Source organism: Tamandua tetradactyla, chromosome 8 (assembly GCF_023851605.1).
Source record: "Tamandua tetradactyla isolate mTamTet1 chromosome 8, mTamTet1.pri, whole genome shotgun sequence".
In the NCBI taxonomy this organism is placed as follows: Eukaryota; Metazoa; Chordata; class Mammalia; order Pilosa; family Myrmecophagidae; genus Tamandua; species Tamandua tetradactyla.
Genome location: NC_135334.1, coordinates 30790926 through 30807117, shown reverse-complemented (window position 1 = coordinate 30807117; position 16192 = coordinate 30790926). Strand labels below are relative to the sequence as shown.

General features: G+C 38.7%; 1 protein-coding gene across 10 annotated transcripts in view; it reads right to left on the bottom strand.

Moving 5' to 3' along the window:
* The window catches only part of ARHGAP20 (Rho GTPase activating protein 20), a 138545-nt gene that overhangs the window by 66870 nt on the left and 55483 nt on the right, over nucleotides 1–16192 (bottom strand). The window contains exon 1 of one of the 10 annotated variants that reach the window (XM_077113024.1): nucleotides 4093–6152. The exons of the other annotated variants lie outside the window; for them this stretch is intronic. The gene's annotated coding sequence lies outside the window, so the exon portion shown is untranslated. Of the gene's footprint in view, nucleotides 1–4092; nucleotides 6153–16192 lie in introns of those variants that run through there. 10 annotated transcript variants of the gene reach the window in all.

Below are 16192 nucleotides of genomic sequence, written 5' to 3'. Positions count from 1 at the left end.
AAATTGATTACAATTGACGGTAATCCTTTTTTTGTAATTCTCCTATTTTTTAACAGTAATTGCATTTGTTACAATTGATGAAAGATTATAAAAGTAGTACTCTAACTATTGCCCATAGTTTACATAGGGGTATTTTTTACCCATATTCCCAAGCAGTTTTTTTTCATGTATATCTTTATTACTCATTTACCCATACAATGAGTAAAAGGCGTGTCAGTCACAAGGTTTTTACAATCACAGGGTTATATGATAAAAGCCAAATATTTACATAATCATTATCAAGGATCAGGGCTACTGTATTAAAGCTCAACAATTTCTTTATGGCTGTTCTAATACACTAGAAAGTAAAAAGAAATATCTATATAATGTGTCATAGTCATAATCATTTGTTAAATCTTAATTTCTCAGTCACACCTCCTCCCTCTCATTTGATCATTCTCTTAATCCTTTTAGGATATCTGGGCAATGACCATTTTAACTTCATGTTGGAGATGGGTGTTGCTCTTATGGAGTAGAGGAATTAAACTGGTTAATACTCTTGGAGAGTTTGGTACTCTGGGTTTCAGGGCTTATCTGGTCTAGGAACAATCTGGAGGCCATAAGTTTCTTAAAAAATAAACATACTAAATAAAACTTTTATAGAGTTTGTATTAGTTTGTTAACTGCAGGAATGCAATGTACTAGAAATGAAATGGCTTTTAAAAAGGGAATTTATTAAGTTACAAATTTACAGTTTTAAGGCCATGAAAGTGTCCAAATTAAGGCACCAACAAGAGGTTACTCATTCAAGAAAGGCTGATGTCATCTGGAACACCTCTGTCAGTTGGGAAGGCATGAGGCTGGTGTCTGCTGATCCTTGTTCCTGATTCTGCTGCTTCAGCTTCTAACAGCAGTGGTTTCCTCTAAGCATCTGTGGGCCTTCACTTTGCACCTCCAGGACACAACTCTGGGTTCTGGCTTGCTTAGCATTTCATGAGAAGGCGCACGGCAACGTCTGCTGGAGTCTGCCCACGTGTAGGCGTCTGCTCTGTTGGCACTCCAAACATCTCCAAACTTAAGTGTCTCTGTCAGCTCTGAAGTGACTGTTCCTTAAGAGTCTGCATCTGCTCCAAACTCTCTTCACAATCTCCTTCCTTTTAAAGGACTTCAGTAACTAATCAAGACCCATTTTGAATGGATGGAGCTCCAGCTCCATCTAACCAAAGCCCAAACCCACAACTGGATGCACCACATCTTCCTGGAGATAATTTCATCAGAAATTCACACCCACAACTGGAGTGCTACATCTTCTCAGAGATAATATAATTAAAAGGGTTTCTACTTTACAATATTGAATCGGGATTAAAGGGCATGGTTTTTCTGTGGTATACAACACTTTCAAACCAGCAAAGAGTCTGAGATAGAACCCAGGGTATTCTTTATGGTTTTCAAGAATACTTTTGGTTGAGGTTTGGCATACTGTGGCAATTTGCAATATCTGGCTGAAGCTTGTGTAAGAGTAACCTCCAGAATTCACAACTCTATTTGAAATCTCTTAGTCCCTGAAACTTTGTTTCATTTCTTTTCCCCATTTTGGTCAATAATGTATTCTCAATCCCATGATACCAGGGCTAGGCTCATCCCTGGGAGTCAATGTCCCATGTTGCTGTGGATGATGTACACCTCTGGAATTCATGTCCCATGTAGGGGGAACGGGAGTGCTCTAGTTTGCTAGTGCTGGAATGTAATATACCAGAAACAGAATGGCTTTTAAAGAGGGGTGTTTTATAAGTTGCTAGTTTACAGTTCTAAGGACAAGAAAATGTTCCAATTAAAACAAGTCCATAGACATGTCCCATCTAAGGCATCCAGGAAAAGATACCTTGGTTCAAGAAGGCCAATGAAGTTCAAGGTTTCTCTCTCAAGTGAGGAGGCACATGGTGAACATAATAAAAGTTTCTCTCTCATCTGGAAAGGCAAGTGGTGAACATGGCGTTATCTGTCAGCTTTCTCTTCTGACTTCCTGTTTCATTAAGTACCCTGGGAGACGTTTCCCTTTTTGACCTCCAGAGGTCGCTGGCTGGTAGACTCTCTGTTTCTCATGGCTCTATCATTCTGCTCTCTCAGAATCTCTTGCTTTCTTCCTAATGTTTCCTCTTTTATAGGATTCCAGTAAAGTAATCAAGACCCAGCTGGAATGGGTGGAGACACGTCCCCATCTAATCCAGTTTAACAACCACTCTTGATTGAGTCACATCTCCAGGGAGATAATCTAATTAAAGTTTCGAACATAGAGCACTGAATAGGGATTAGAAGAAACAGCTGCCTTTAGAAAATGGGATCAGGATTAAAACATGGTTTTTCTAGGGTACATACATCCTTTCAAACCGGCACAGGTAGTGAGTTAATCTGCAGAGTTGGCTTAGAGAGAGGCCACATCTTAGTAGAGAAGAGGTTCTCTGAGGGTGACTCTTAGGCATACTAATAAGTAGTCTTATCTTTGCCAGTGCAGAAGTAAGTTTCATAAAGGCAAGTATCAAGATCAAGTGTTTGTCTTACTAAATTGGGAGTTTCTAATGCTTGAGAGGACATTATGAATTCCTCAAAGGGGACATTGAATAGTTACACCTTTTTCTCCCAGCCCCTCAAGGGAACTTTGCACATACTTTTTTATTTTCTGCCCCAAATACTATAGAATATATCAGGGTATTCCTCGAAGTCATTTTAACTACACTGTGTAGCAAGCTAGAATCTCATGTCTTATTTCAGATTCCCTGTTCCTAGAACTATATCTAGTACAGATGACTGAAATGTTGTTCTAGTTTAAAAGCAGCCGGAATGTAATATACCAGAAATGGAATGGCTTTTAAAAAGGGAAAATTTATTAAGTTGCAAGTTTTAGTTCTAAGACTGGGAAAATGTCCCAATTAAAAATAAAAATGTCCAAATTAAGGCACCAAGAGGTTACCTTCACTCAAGAAAGGCTGATGAAGTTCAGTGTTTCTCTCAACTGGAAAGGCATAGAGTGAACATGGTGATGTCTGCTAGCTTCATGAAGGCTTCTTGCTTCATGAAGTACCCCTGGGGATGTACTCCTTCACCTCCAAAGGTCTCTAGTGGCATGGGCTCTCTGCTTCATAGATCTCTCATTTCATGGCCCTGTCATCATTCTCTCTCTACAAAATGCTTCCTCTTTTAAAGGATTCTAGTAAACTAATCAAGACCCACTTGGAATGGATGGAGTCACATCTCCATCTAATGTAGTTAATACTCACAATTAGGCATGTCATATCTCCATGGAGATAATCAAAATATTCCAACCCACATTATTGAATAGGGATCAAAGAAACAGTTGTTTCCACAAGATTGGATTAGGATTAAACCATGACTTTTCTAGGGTGCCTAAATCCTTTCAAACCAGCACATTCCACCCTTCACACTCTAAGAAAGACATGTTTTTCCCATTACAATACACTTTCATTCTATCACAATATCAGAAAGCCTTAAACCATTTCAGTAACAATACAAATACAATACAAGGTTAAATCCAGTACAAAGTCTCATCAAAAAGTCAGTTACAGGCATGGTCTGTTCTAAGGCAAAAGTCTCCTCTGGCTCTAGACCTGTAAAACTCAAAATAAGTTATTTCCTGCCAACATACAAAGGAGGAACACTCATAGGACACATATACCCATTTCCATAGGGAGGAATTAGAAGGAACACAGGGGTCATTAGACCCAAGCAGTTTCAAAAACCTGTAGGGCAAACTCCATTAAATTTCAAAGTCTGAGAGTCATTTATCCTTGGGGCTTTAGAAAGCGGCAGTCCCACCCCTTCCAAGGGCCTACAGAGTGGCTCGACTCTCTCTGAATGTAAACTTGGGGGACATTAGGAAGAACATCTTTTTTTCAGCTCCACTCCCTCTAAGGACTGGGGCTGCACCCAGGCTCTTTGCAATCTCAGGAACACACACTCAACCCCTCCATGTGGTGGAAGCCAGGCTCTCCCCATTCCCCAAGGAAAGTGGGGTACCCGCTCCAAGGTCTGAGGTGGCACGACTCTTTCACTGCAAAGAAGTAGAAGGCCCATGCTCTGCCTTTGGGGCAAACTTACCCTATCCAAGTACTTGGGTGGATCCACTCTCTGGTCCGAGGCTTCTTGACTTCAGACTTTAGCTTCCACAGTTCTACCTTTGAGTTGTTTTTCCATTTTCTGAGTGCCCCCAGTTGAGACTGGCAGTAGTTCCTTTTAGTCCCATAGCACTCTTGTTGGCTTTCTATGCAGCAAGCAAGGATCGTGCCCAAAACACAGCAGGAGTTTCCACAAATCCTTCTTGGATAACTCCATTTCTAATACTGTTTTTTTCTGAAATGAGTGACTGGTTCCACATTTGGTTAAATCCTCACATGGGGCACTATTTTCTAGGGTTTCCCTTTCTGGAAGCCCAGAATTTTTTAGAACTTCCATTTCTGGTTTCGTTGTACCCAAGAGTTCAGTTCTCAGTTTATCTCTTTGCTGTTGCATTTTGCTATAAGCTGCAAGGAGAAACAAGGCTGCACTTTGCACATTAAATTTGGAAATCTCTTCTGCTAAATATCTAAGTTCTTTTAAAATCTGCCTTTCAGCCAAAGCCACTAGTCAATTTTGCCAGGTTATCTGCCATTTTAAAACATGGCTCATCTTCCTTCCAGTTTTCAATAACACATGCCTCATTTCTATCTAGAGCCTTATCAGAGGTATCTTTAAAGTCCACATTTCTACTGACAGTCTCTTCAAAGCATTCTAGGGCTTCTCTATCAAGTTCCTCACAACTCTTCCAGAATCTTCCCCTTATCATTTAAAAAGCCATTCCAACATTTTAGTATTTGCAAACCACAGCAGCACCCCACTTCTCTGGTACCAAAATCTGTTCTAGTTTGCAAGCTTCTGGAATGTAATATACCAGAAACAGAATGGCTTTTAAAAAGGGAAAATTTATTAAGTTGCAAGTTTACAGTTCTAAGACCGAGAAAATGTCCCAATTAAAGCAAGTCTATAAAAATGTCCAAATTAAGGCACCAACAAGAGGTTACCTTCACTCAAGAAAGGTTCATGAAGTTCAGGGCTACTCTCTCAACTGGAAAGGCAGATGGCAAACATGGTGATGTCTGCTAGCTTTCTCTCCAGGCTTTTTGCTTCACGAAGCTCTCCTGGGAATGTATTCCTTCTTCATCTCCACAGGTCTCTGGTGACGTGGGATCTCTACTTTATAGATCTTTCATTTCATGGCTCTGTCATCATTCTTTCTCTCTTTCCAAAATGTTTCCTCTTGTAAAGGATTCCAGTAATCTAATCAAGACCCACCTGGAAGGGTAGAGTCACATCTCCATCTAATCTAGTTAATACCCACAATTGGGTATGTTACATCTCCATGGAAATAATCTAATCAAAAGATTCCAACCCACATTATTGAACAGGAATTAAAGAAATCGTTGTTCCCACAAGATTGGTTAGAACTAGGCATGGCTTTTCTAGGGTGTATAAATCGTTTCAAACCAGCACCAATGTTTATAGAATGAATAGTCAAACCAGTAGGGTAAAGGGTGAAGAAAGTAACTAACTCTAGATAGGAGGAAGACACATCTAATTATCTGTTCCTGTTCTCTATCTGACTTTGTGATCGCAGGTGCACCTTTACATGTCTGCCACCCAATTTCTGGAATTCTCTTTCATTTGTGTTCCTAAATAAAATAAAAACAAGGGGAGGAAAATTCCAGAAATGTGAACGTTTGACTTTATACAATTTAGTTCATTATGGCAGAGCTGTTTTAAGTGACCAAAGCATTCTAAAAAGTGAGAAAAAGCTAAATACTATTAGAAATAACCTAAGCCAACTGTCTCTAGCCCAAATTAACAGAATCTAATTTGTTCTCACCCTCTTAATGATAGGCTGTATGCACATATATGAAAGCATGTGCAAGAGGTCAGGTGAATTCTAACCCTCAATGCAAGAACAAATCTCTTAATCTTGCTCTTTAAAATATACAAAGGCTGATATATACTCAAAAAATGTTGAAGTGAAATCCAAACTGAACTGAAGAATAAGAAACACAAAAGTATTTATTGGGCATCAGTCATGGACAACCATCACATTAAAATCATTTTAAAAGTCCTGCAATCATTCTCAAAATTTTTTTCTTCATGTTCAAATTACAAAAAAATTAATCACAATAATCATAAATTGATGTTAAATAACAAATTCCTTGATTTCTATTTTTTTAAAGGTTTAAAAGTGTTAGAATTAATGAAATACTTATAAATAATTGCTGGTGCATTTTATTTATTTGTTTGTTTGTTTATTTTGCTGGTGCATTTTAAAATGCAAAAATCCAAATATTGAAAGCTAAACAAAATAAAATTGACAGCTCAACTAAACAACAAAACAAAACAAAACATTTTAAGTCATTTCTGACATAGTGGAAATGACATCATTCCCTTAACAAAGCAGAAACATGCATTTCATCTGTGTTGGTGGAGTTAAATAAACACACACATGGCCTGACTTATTTCCAGATTGAAAATTTTAGTGCACTGCTGCAAGGTGCTTCCCCTGATCAGTAAGCACAAGTATCACGGGGCCTCACTGGAAAGAGAGGTTAGTGGGAAAGTGCTCTAGTGTTTCTATCATTCCTAATAAAATTATATGAGAAATAAATTCCAGAGGTTTCTGAATCTAGAGGCCAGAAGATTTCAGAACAGATTTTTAGGCAGAGCACAATTAAATCCAACATAATTTTCATTCTTCTCATTCTTCAGAAAAAGCTTCTTCACTGACCTAAACTCTGAATATCTACAGGGACAGTTAGTATGCCACAAATACAACGTCAAATCAACTACAATTTCAATGCCTAGGCTCTACTCTTTTTATAACCAGGAAGCTGAGAAGACCGCCTCCTAAAAGAGAAGAAAACAAAAGGACGGGGGGAAGGGGGAGCAAGCCTTCCTCTCTTTGGGAATCAGCATCTATGTGGTCTAAAACATTACCAGAACAAATCAGTATCCCTGCTTTCATGAAGTTTACAATCAAATGAGACAAGGCAAATGCATATGAAACAATTAGAGAACAAGGAAATTTCAAACTATGTGGTACCAACTACAAGGATACTAGGAAGAGTCATTGTCTCATAAAAAGAATTCTAGACTGATATTCAGTAGAAATGAGAATTCTAGTCTTACCAATTAATTATTAGCAGTATGGGGGGAGGGTATGACCGATGTTATGTAAATTACATTAGGCTTAATGTGTTTTGTAATGCTGCACTAATGTAAGCTCCAACAGGATACAGATTTTTGTCTGATTTATCCACTACTGTGTCCCCAGCAGTGCCTGGACACAGGAAATAGGCAAAAATTTTTGTATTATGATGATGAATGCCTGTTTTGTTATGGTCTTGTAAAGCCCTTTACGGACAATCACGGTTTCTTTTGAAGGTGGCAGATATTCCTAGTGATATGGAAAGAGGCATGTCTTTGATGGGTGAGAGTGACTATCTGTGCTCTCTTACTCTTCCATCTAGTGCCTCATTAAAGAGTAGCGCTCCTAGGGGTTGGCACAGGAATGTCTAGGAGAAAAAGGAGAACGAGTAAGTCCTAATTTATAAAAGAAGCACGATACTGTCTTTATCTCCCTTAGGGCTCAAATATTAATATCCATCTCAGCCAAGGGAGGCCTTTCCTGACTATCCTACTTTGTCACTCTGTTTCTCATCGCCCTATTTTATTTTCTCATACTAGATACCACTTTCTCTAATTTGCTTGTGTTTCAGTACCCATACCCTTCCATTAGAATGTAAAATCCTCTAAAGTACAGATGTTATTGCTATATATCTAATGCCTAGAAAAGTATTTGATACGTAGATGACATTCAAATATCTGTTGAATAAATTAACAATTGCCAGGCACTATTCTGGGGGATAACTGAAACACATTCATTTAGAGTTCACATGAAGACATCATATATAATATCAAGAAAAAGGAACCTAAGGGAAACACCAGATTGAAGAATTTTCTTTCTTTCCCTATTTTCTAGAATCTTCTACATGCTATTGTGTACAGTGAGAACAGATGATGACCCTGTCTTCCCCCAAGCCAAACATCCAATAGTAGTAATTTTTCCCTCTCACGCTGAATACACACACATTGAGAAACACAGTCCTGTGTCTTGTTAAGTTGTTTCATCTAGCCGCCTTGGTTGTGAGGCTGGCACCAAAGGAAGACGCCTATGTCTGCATGAGGGCTAGGGCATTAAATAGTCAGTGTGGTGGGGGCAGTCTTAACTACGGAAACTATCTTCAAAGTGGACCACAGAAGTCAAGGGACAAGTGACTGAGGTAAGAGTTTCTGTCATACCTTCCATCTGTATATTCTCCCTCCACTACCAATGTAGGAGGATCTCAATTTTATTTATCCAGCTTGAGATTTTTTTGAATTTATTAATTTTTCAAAATTCTTGTCCTTTGTATCTTCAAATATTTATTCTGCCCCATCTTTTCTCTCTTCTCCATCTGTGACTATAATTGCATGTATGTTAGACTGGCTGCTATTTCTCCACAGCTTTTGAAAGCTTCACTTTTTTTCTCATTTTGTTTCACTTCGGAAATTTTATTGGTCCACCTTGAAGTTTATTGATTCTTTTTTCAGCTAAGTCCAGTCTGCTGATATGCCTGGTGAAGGAATTCTTCATCTTTGATATGTGTTTATCTCTAATACTTTCCATTTGACTCTTTCTTACAGTTTGTCTCTGTGCTAAAATTATCTATCTGTCCATACACATTGTTCACCTTTTCCACTAGATTCTTCACATGTTAATAATAGCTATTTTAATATCCTGATCTGATAGTTCCATCATCTGGATATCTCTGAATCTGGTTGCTCTATCTTTTGACAGTGTTTTTTTCTTGTGTATTATAATTTTAATTGAATACTAGATATTGTGATAGAACTAAACGGAGACAGAGTCAGCAGTATTTACTTGTGGAAATGGACATGACTTTTCTTATGTTAGGCTGTTAATATGAGAGGTTGAATCAATTTAGCCAGTAGTTGAGCTGGGTTTGGATGTTATCTTTCACCATCACTGTACCACAGCTCCAAAGTTTTCCAGTGGTAGGTTGCTATTGCCTTGTGTTTAGGTGCAGCCCTGGATGCCTAATGGCTTTTCTCAGTGTTCCTGTTCTACTCTTAATTTTCGGCAGTCCCCAAATGTCCATGCCACAGAAGGGGTCTTCATCGGTTTTTGCCCCTCCCACAGCAGTAGATTCCTGTTGCTTGTTACTTGGCATTAGTCTCTTGGTGGGAACATGTGGGCTTCTCAATCTTCCTAGTCCGTGTCAGTCTCAGGCAGAGCATATGCACCTGGGCCTTTGAGGCAGGGTCTTCTCTATTCCTGCCCCTCACCAACCTCCATGGCAGCCAAATTCTGCCTTGAATCTGACAGCTTCTAGACAGAAGAGAGCTTCTGGCTTCTCCTTCAGTGGTAGCAGACCTCTGTTTTGTTTTGGTGCAGAGTCTTGAGTCCAAGAGGTTTTCTTGCCTTTCCTACATGGATATCTGGCTTTTATTTCTATTCCTTCCTCAAAAGTAGCAGATATTTGCCTAAGTCCTGTGGGTGAGAGAGTTCCCTAGCTCCCCTCCAGAGGCAGGTAAGTTTTACTTCTACTTTCCCTGGAAGCAACAGAACTTCATCTGGGTCCTTAGGGTGAGAAGATCTGCTGTTCCTCACTTGCTGGGTCAAGGCTTTTGGCTAAGTATGACACAAAGGTCTGAGGAAGAAGACAAGCAGAAGGTTTCCTGCCTATTTCTCAGAGGAAGCCAATCAACTTCATGCTTGAGCCACAGAGGGGAGATGTCTTCCATCTTGATCTACCCCAGTCTTTCTTGTGAGAAAACCACAGGAGCCCTATGGAAAAGGACTGCAACTGAATATAAAATGTAAGCTCCCTTTGAGTCTGGGGCACCTAGTTATTTTTAAATGATATTCTAGACCACATTTGGCCTTTAAGAGACTCACTAAAGTTTTAGTGGATTTCTTTTTACACACTTTGATGATGGCCAACTCTTCCTCCTATGTTCTTCAAAGAAGAAACAGTTTGAGTGTTCTCTCTTCACAGATGCTTTCCACTCTTTGGAATTTTAGTTCATTCACTTGGTTGTCTTGCAAACTCAGTTCACTAATGAGTTCAAGAAAAGTTATAATTTTGATGATTATCTGGCCTTTGCTTATTATTAGGATGGGAATAATAGTCTCTTGAGATTTTATTTTTATTTTATTAAGGAAAGCAACAGTTCCCAGCCATTTAATATTTTTCAAACCCATAGTCCTTTAAAATGGGACTTAAACTTTTTTTTTTTTGTCAAGTCCATTCCAGTTCTAAATTTCTAAGACTCTCTGAGAAGAGGAGAGTCTTGCATACTCTTGTAGTCTTCTTCATTTACCAGAGTAAATGCAGACTGGAAATTATGTTACAATGTGTTGTGAGAGACATAATATATGTTAAACGAAAAATCATGATGGGAATCTAGTGTGAGGGATGGGGGAATCTTAGAGAGGGAAGACAGGAGAATCTGGCCAGGAAAGGTATCACAGGGTATAAACTGAAATGGCTCTTGAAGAAGCAGAAGGGGAATAAATCCAAGGCAAACAGAGGCCAATATACTAGAGAAGTGTCTGGTGACAAGAGTAAAGGGTGAGAATGCCAGGAGATGAGGAATAAGGGCATATATTTTGGAGGCAGACAGAAATGAGTTTGAAACGTGGTCTGCCTTAAGGACTACATGACTTTGGACAAGTTGATTAAGACTTTTAAACTGCACCTGCCAGTCTCTCAAATCGGTGAATGCGTGCCTCTTAGGGTTGTTGTAAGGATTAAATGTGATAATGTAACTAAGGTGCTAAGATGAGCACCTGGAACGTTGCTGGCTGTCACTATGGGCAGCAGTGGTACCCATCACAGAGCAGCAGCACCAGACATCCCAGGAGCACTACTCACCTGGGATGTTTTTAGAAACCCAAGGCCCAGAGGGTCACTTCCTTCAGGAAAACAATCACACTCCGTAGCCTAACTACAATTTTCTTTCTTAAGAGATTACAGTTCTATCTCTTTGGCATAAAGCACTAGGATGCATATTTAAAAGTAGCTCAGGAGAGAGACCTCCCACTTGAAATAGCAAGTAACAATTTATGCCTAGCAAGTAGGAAGAACTATTAATTTCATCTGCTTCACTGCCTCTCTGTGGGAGGGAAAGCAGATAAAAAAGGGATGGGCTGAAAAACCATTCCTATTTGCAGGGCAGAGTTAAACCTAAGTTCATATAATATATTATACAAATAATACAAATATATTATTCAGCAGTGAATCCATTTCTATACCAAGGACTAAGACTTTAGTCCATGTCTATAATATGCAAGACTTGGGATTTTATTGTTTATTGCTTGTTTTTGTTGCAAGCTATCAGGGCCTGCAGCAGCTCTTCAGAAACTTAGTAACATTGAAGAGGCATGAATATTGCTCTCCTAATGTTGCTAAGACTTACTATATTACCTGTCTCATTTTCTGGGCTACCATACCTGGCTATTGCTTAATTACTTCTGAGAAGGAAGACTTCCATCTAGAGAATGCCCCAGGACAGCAGTTCTCAATTTTTTTCATATATTAGAATGACATGGGGGGCTTGTTAAAACATAGAATGCTGGGCCCTATCCTGTAGTCTCTGATTAAGATGGGGCCTTATAATTGGTATTCCTAACAAGTTCTCAGGTGAACTGATGAAGCTCCTGGTCCCAGGACTACATTTTGAGAACCACTGCCCTAGGAGGTTTTTATTTTAGAGAAGTGTACAATCCAGTTACCTAAGAGGTAAGTCAAAAGAAAGATGAACGGTTCTTCTTCCACCAGTTTTTGAAAGGGGTTGAATCCCCAGGCTTAACTTGGGGGTAGACAAAAAGTGCTGGTGGGCCATTCATTTTCCATATTATTTTCATTAGATCATGGGAGCATAGAGCCAAATTATCCAAGCCTATCTGTAGTAGTTCTACCCTTCATGAAGAAACACAATCCCTCAGGGTAAATTCCTGACCTTTTCGGGAAGTTCATTCCTCTTAAAACCAAAAGAAGTTACCCACCATCCATTTCATGTGGATTTTTTCAATGTCTTGGAAAATAAGGCACTGTTGCTACTCTTTTTGTGGATGTCCTGTGCTTGATTACTCTGGCCTCTTTTCATCCACTCTCTTATTTGTTAATGAAATAAAAAAGAAAAAATTTAGATGAAAGTAGGGACATTAATAACCTGGGTCTTGGCTCCAGTTCCAGTACTCCCTTGCAGTGTAACCCTCAAGCACTTAATATCTCTTGCTCTTAGGCGCTTCATTCAAAAGGCTGGTAGAAAGAGCTATATGATTATTTTATAAAATTATTTCCAATTCCAAAACCCTATGATTTCTAAGATTCCACATTTCCTCACTAGTATGAAAAGAACAATATTGGCTCTGAAATGAAGAAACACAGTAAAAGAAATTAAAGGTATACTTGAACTTGCATTTACTCCTTTAAAGTACTTCTAATGTCTCTATCACTCTTTAAAATCGTACAGATTCTCATCTGCCCACAGCAAATCTGCTTTTAAACTGAGGAATTCTATTATGTCATATAGCCAAAACAACAATATCAACTGCAATAGCTTATCCCACATATTCCTAGCTTCCCACCTGTATTTTCAAGAGACCTTTTTTTTACACTATATATAAAGTCTTGTGTGTATATTCTCCCATTCTTCCAATAGGGAGTGCTATCATAACATGAGTTCTGAATTCAGATGCATTTGAATTCAAATCCTGGCTCCCTCACCTACTTGTTGTATACCTTTACCTTTCAACTATGGAGGCCTAAAATTTGCTCACCTATAAATGGAGATAATTAGGCATATCTATCTTAAAGCACTGTCATGAGGTTTTTATGCACTTGAGTGTATAACAAAAGTACAAGTTAGCTACTAGTATTCGAGACCACAAAATTCAAATTCTTGCCCAAACAGCAGGATATTTGGTGGGTGTCAAAGTGTTAACTCAGGTTACTTTCTAGTTTCAAAGGAAAAATACCTTTACAAAGGATATCAAGTCACCTTAGCCAAGCAGGATAACATGACAGAATGTACCTCCAAAGAGATACAACATGAAATACACTATATCATCTATGAAGTATTCTTGCATAGAATGATTACCTGAATCTAATCAAGCACTTGGACTTAACTTCTAGTTTATAGGAAACATGGGAAAGATAAAGGGACAAGTTAAGTGATAACCCAAAGAAACATCAGACAAATCCAGAATGTGATCTGGGGTGGCTGGCCTCTAAGATGGCCCTTGATGATCCCTGCCTGCTGGTATTCACACCCTTGTGTGTTCTGCTCCAACACTGTAACAGTTTTGGCCTTTCTGATCCAGAGAATATGGGAGAAGTGATAGTAAGCTACTTCCAAGATAAAGGTATGAAAGACACTGTAACTTCCATCTTGGTTAGTCTCTGTGTGGTAGTTTGAAGTTGTACATACCACAGAAAAGGCCATTTTCTCTTAATCCATTCCTGCGTGTATAGACCTATTGTGGATGGGAACTTCTGGTTGTGCTATTTCAATTGAGATGTGACCTACCTCATTCAAGGTCGGTCATAATCCTCTTACTGGAGTCCTTCATAAGAGGATAAAACATATACAGAAACTAAGAGATGAAATTGAAAAAGCTCATGGAAAAAAGCCCCAGAGACACTGTTGAGACAAGGATACTCCCATAGAATCTAAGAGAGGAAGCCACTGAAGCCAAAAGCTAGAAGCAATGAAATCCAGGAGAGAAGGACCATCAGATGTCACCATGGGCCTGGCCATGTGACAGAGAAGTTCAGACTGTCAGCAGTCTTTCTTCAGGGAGAAGGTATTGTCCTGCTGACGCCTTAATTTGGACATTTTCACAGTCTTAGAATTGTAACTTGCAAGTTAATAAATCCCAGTTGTTAAAAGCCAGTCCACTTCTGGTATAATGCAATTCATCAGGTTTAGCAAACCAGAACACTCTGTGTGTGTTCTCTCTTGGGTCACTTACTCTGGGGGGAGTTAGCTGTCATGCTGTTAACAACACTATAGCGAGACAGATGACAAAAAACTGAGGCCTCCTGCCAAGAGCCATGGGAGTGAACCTTCGTGGTAGTGGATCCTCCAGTCCCAGTTGAGTCTTCAGATGATAGCAACCCCAGCCAAAATCTTCACTGCTATCTCATGACAGATCCTGAGCCAGACCCACCCAGTTAAACTGCTTCTAGATTTCTAACGTTTTGAAACTGAGAAATAATAAATGTTTGTTGTTTAAGTCACTATGTTTGGGATAATATGTTACATAGAAATAAATAATTAATGCATTGTCTACTGTATAGAAAGATCAGAATTTAGGCCTAGACTCTTCAAAAAGTTAATGAAATAAGTCTAACAGAAAAGGTACAGGGATAATCTCCACTATATTATGGGAGATAAAACAACCAAATGCAATTGTGAACCATTATTTAAATCCTGGTTTAAAAAATAATAGCTATTAAAACTTTAGGGACAATTAGGAAAATTTGAACACAGCTATAAATTAGATGATGTTTTCATTACTAAGGCCATATCATGCAATGGGTTGGCCTAAACAATGGGAATTTATTGGCTCAGAGTTTGAGGCTAGGGGAATTCCAAAATTGAGGTGTCAGTAAGCAATGCTTTCTTCCTGAAGCTGGAGTTCTGGACCTTGCTGCTGGTGATCTTTGGTCCTTGACTTATCTGTCAGAAGGCAATGCACATGGCTGCATCTTTTGTTTTCTCTTCCATGTCCCATTGACTTTTGTCTTCTTGCTTCCTGTGGCCTTCTCTCTTCTGATTGAATTTCATTCTGTTTTTTTTTTTTTTTTTGTGTGTGTGCTGCATGGTGGGGGTCCCATTTCATTCTTTTTCCATGTGAATATCCTGTTATTGTAGCACCATTTGTTCAATTTTTGTTTGTTTGTTCATTGGCTTGATTGTTTTTAGGAAGTACATGGGCCAGGAATTTAACATGGGTCTCTTGCATGGCAGGTGAGAATTCTACCACTGAACTACTTTTGTACCCCTCATTCTGCTTATTATTAAGGAGTCCAGTAATAGGATTAAGACTCATCCTCACTGAGTTGGGCCACATCTTCACTTGAAGTAACTTCATCAAAAGGTCCTACTTAAAATGGATTCACATCTACAAGAGTAAACTGAATTTAAGAACATGTTTTTTTCTGGAGCACAGAGCTCCAAATCACCACAGATGATAATAAGGAAAACATATCAATTTTCATAGATGTGATAATGGTTTTGTTATGTAGAAGAATGCTATATTTTTAGGAATTGCATGCTAAATAAGCTGTTCTGGAGTAAGTACCTTGTCTGCAACTTACTTTCAAACACTGAAAAAAATAAAGACACAGAGATAAAAGATGAACAGAGATGAAAGGAGGGCAAATGCCAACAATTAGAGTTAGAATCTCCATAGTGAGCACGACTGTTCACTGTACTATTCTATCAACTTTTCTTTATGTTTAAAACATTTCCTAATTAAAAGATTAGAAAACAAATGAATGCTCTCCTACAACTGGATATTAAATCATGTCCCTCACGAAAGGCATGCTCAAGTACCACCATCTCGTCCTCTGGTATGAATCCATGTATAAATAGGATCTTTGAAGATGTTATTAGTTACATATGACCAAATGGAATGAAGGTAGACCTTAATCCAATATGGATGAAGTTTTTTAGAGCAAAGGAAATTGTACACAGAAGGGAGGCCATGGGGAGAAGCCAGAAGCTGGAAGTCAGCAGAACCAGGAAGAGACACTACCATGTCCACTGCTATGTGACAGAAAGTTAAGTCCCAAGGAACACTAGCAGCTACGGAATGCTACGGTTTTTAGAGAGAAAGCATTGTCTACTAATGCCTTGATGTTTTACTTCTCATAGCCTCAAAATTGTTAGCCAATAAAATCCCATTGCTTAAGCCAACCCATTGCATGATATTTCTTTTAGCAGCTAGAAATTAAAATACCTACCAAAAAAAATAATTAGAGCTAGCTCTAATTTTCATCTGAATTTAAGAAATAGCTCAGCTCACTGAGAACAAATCTAGATTTCT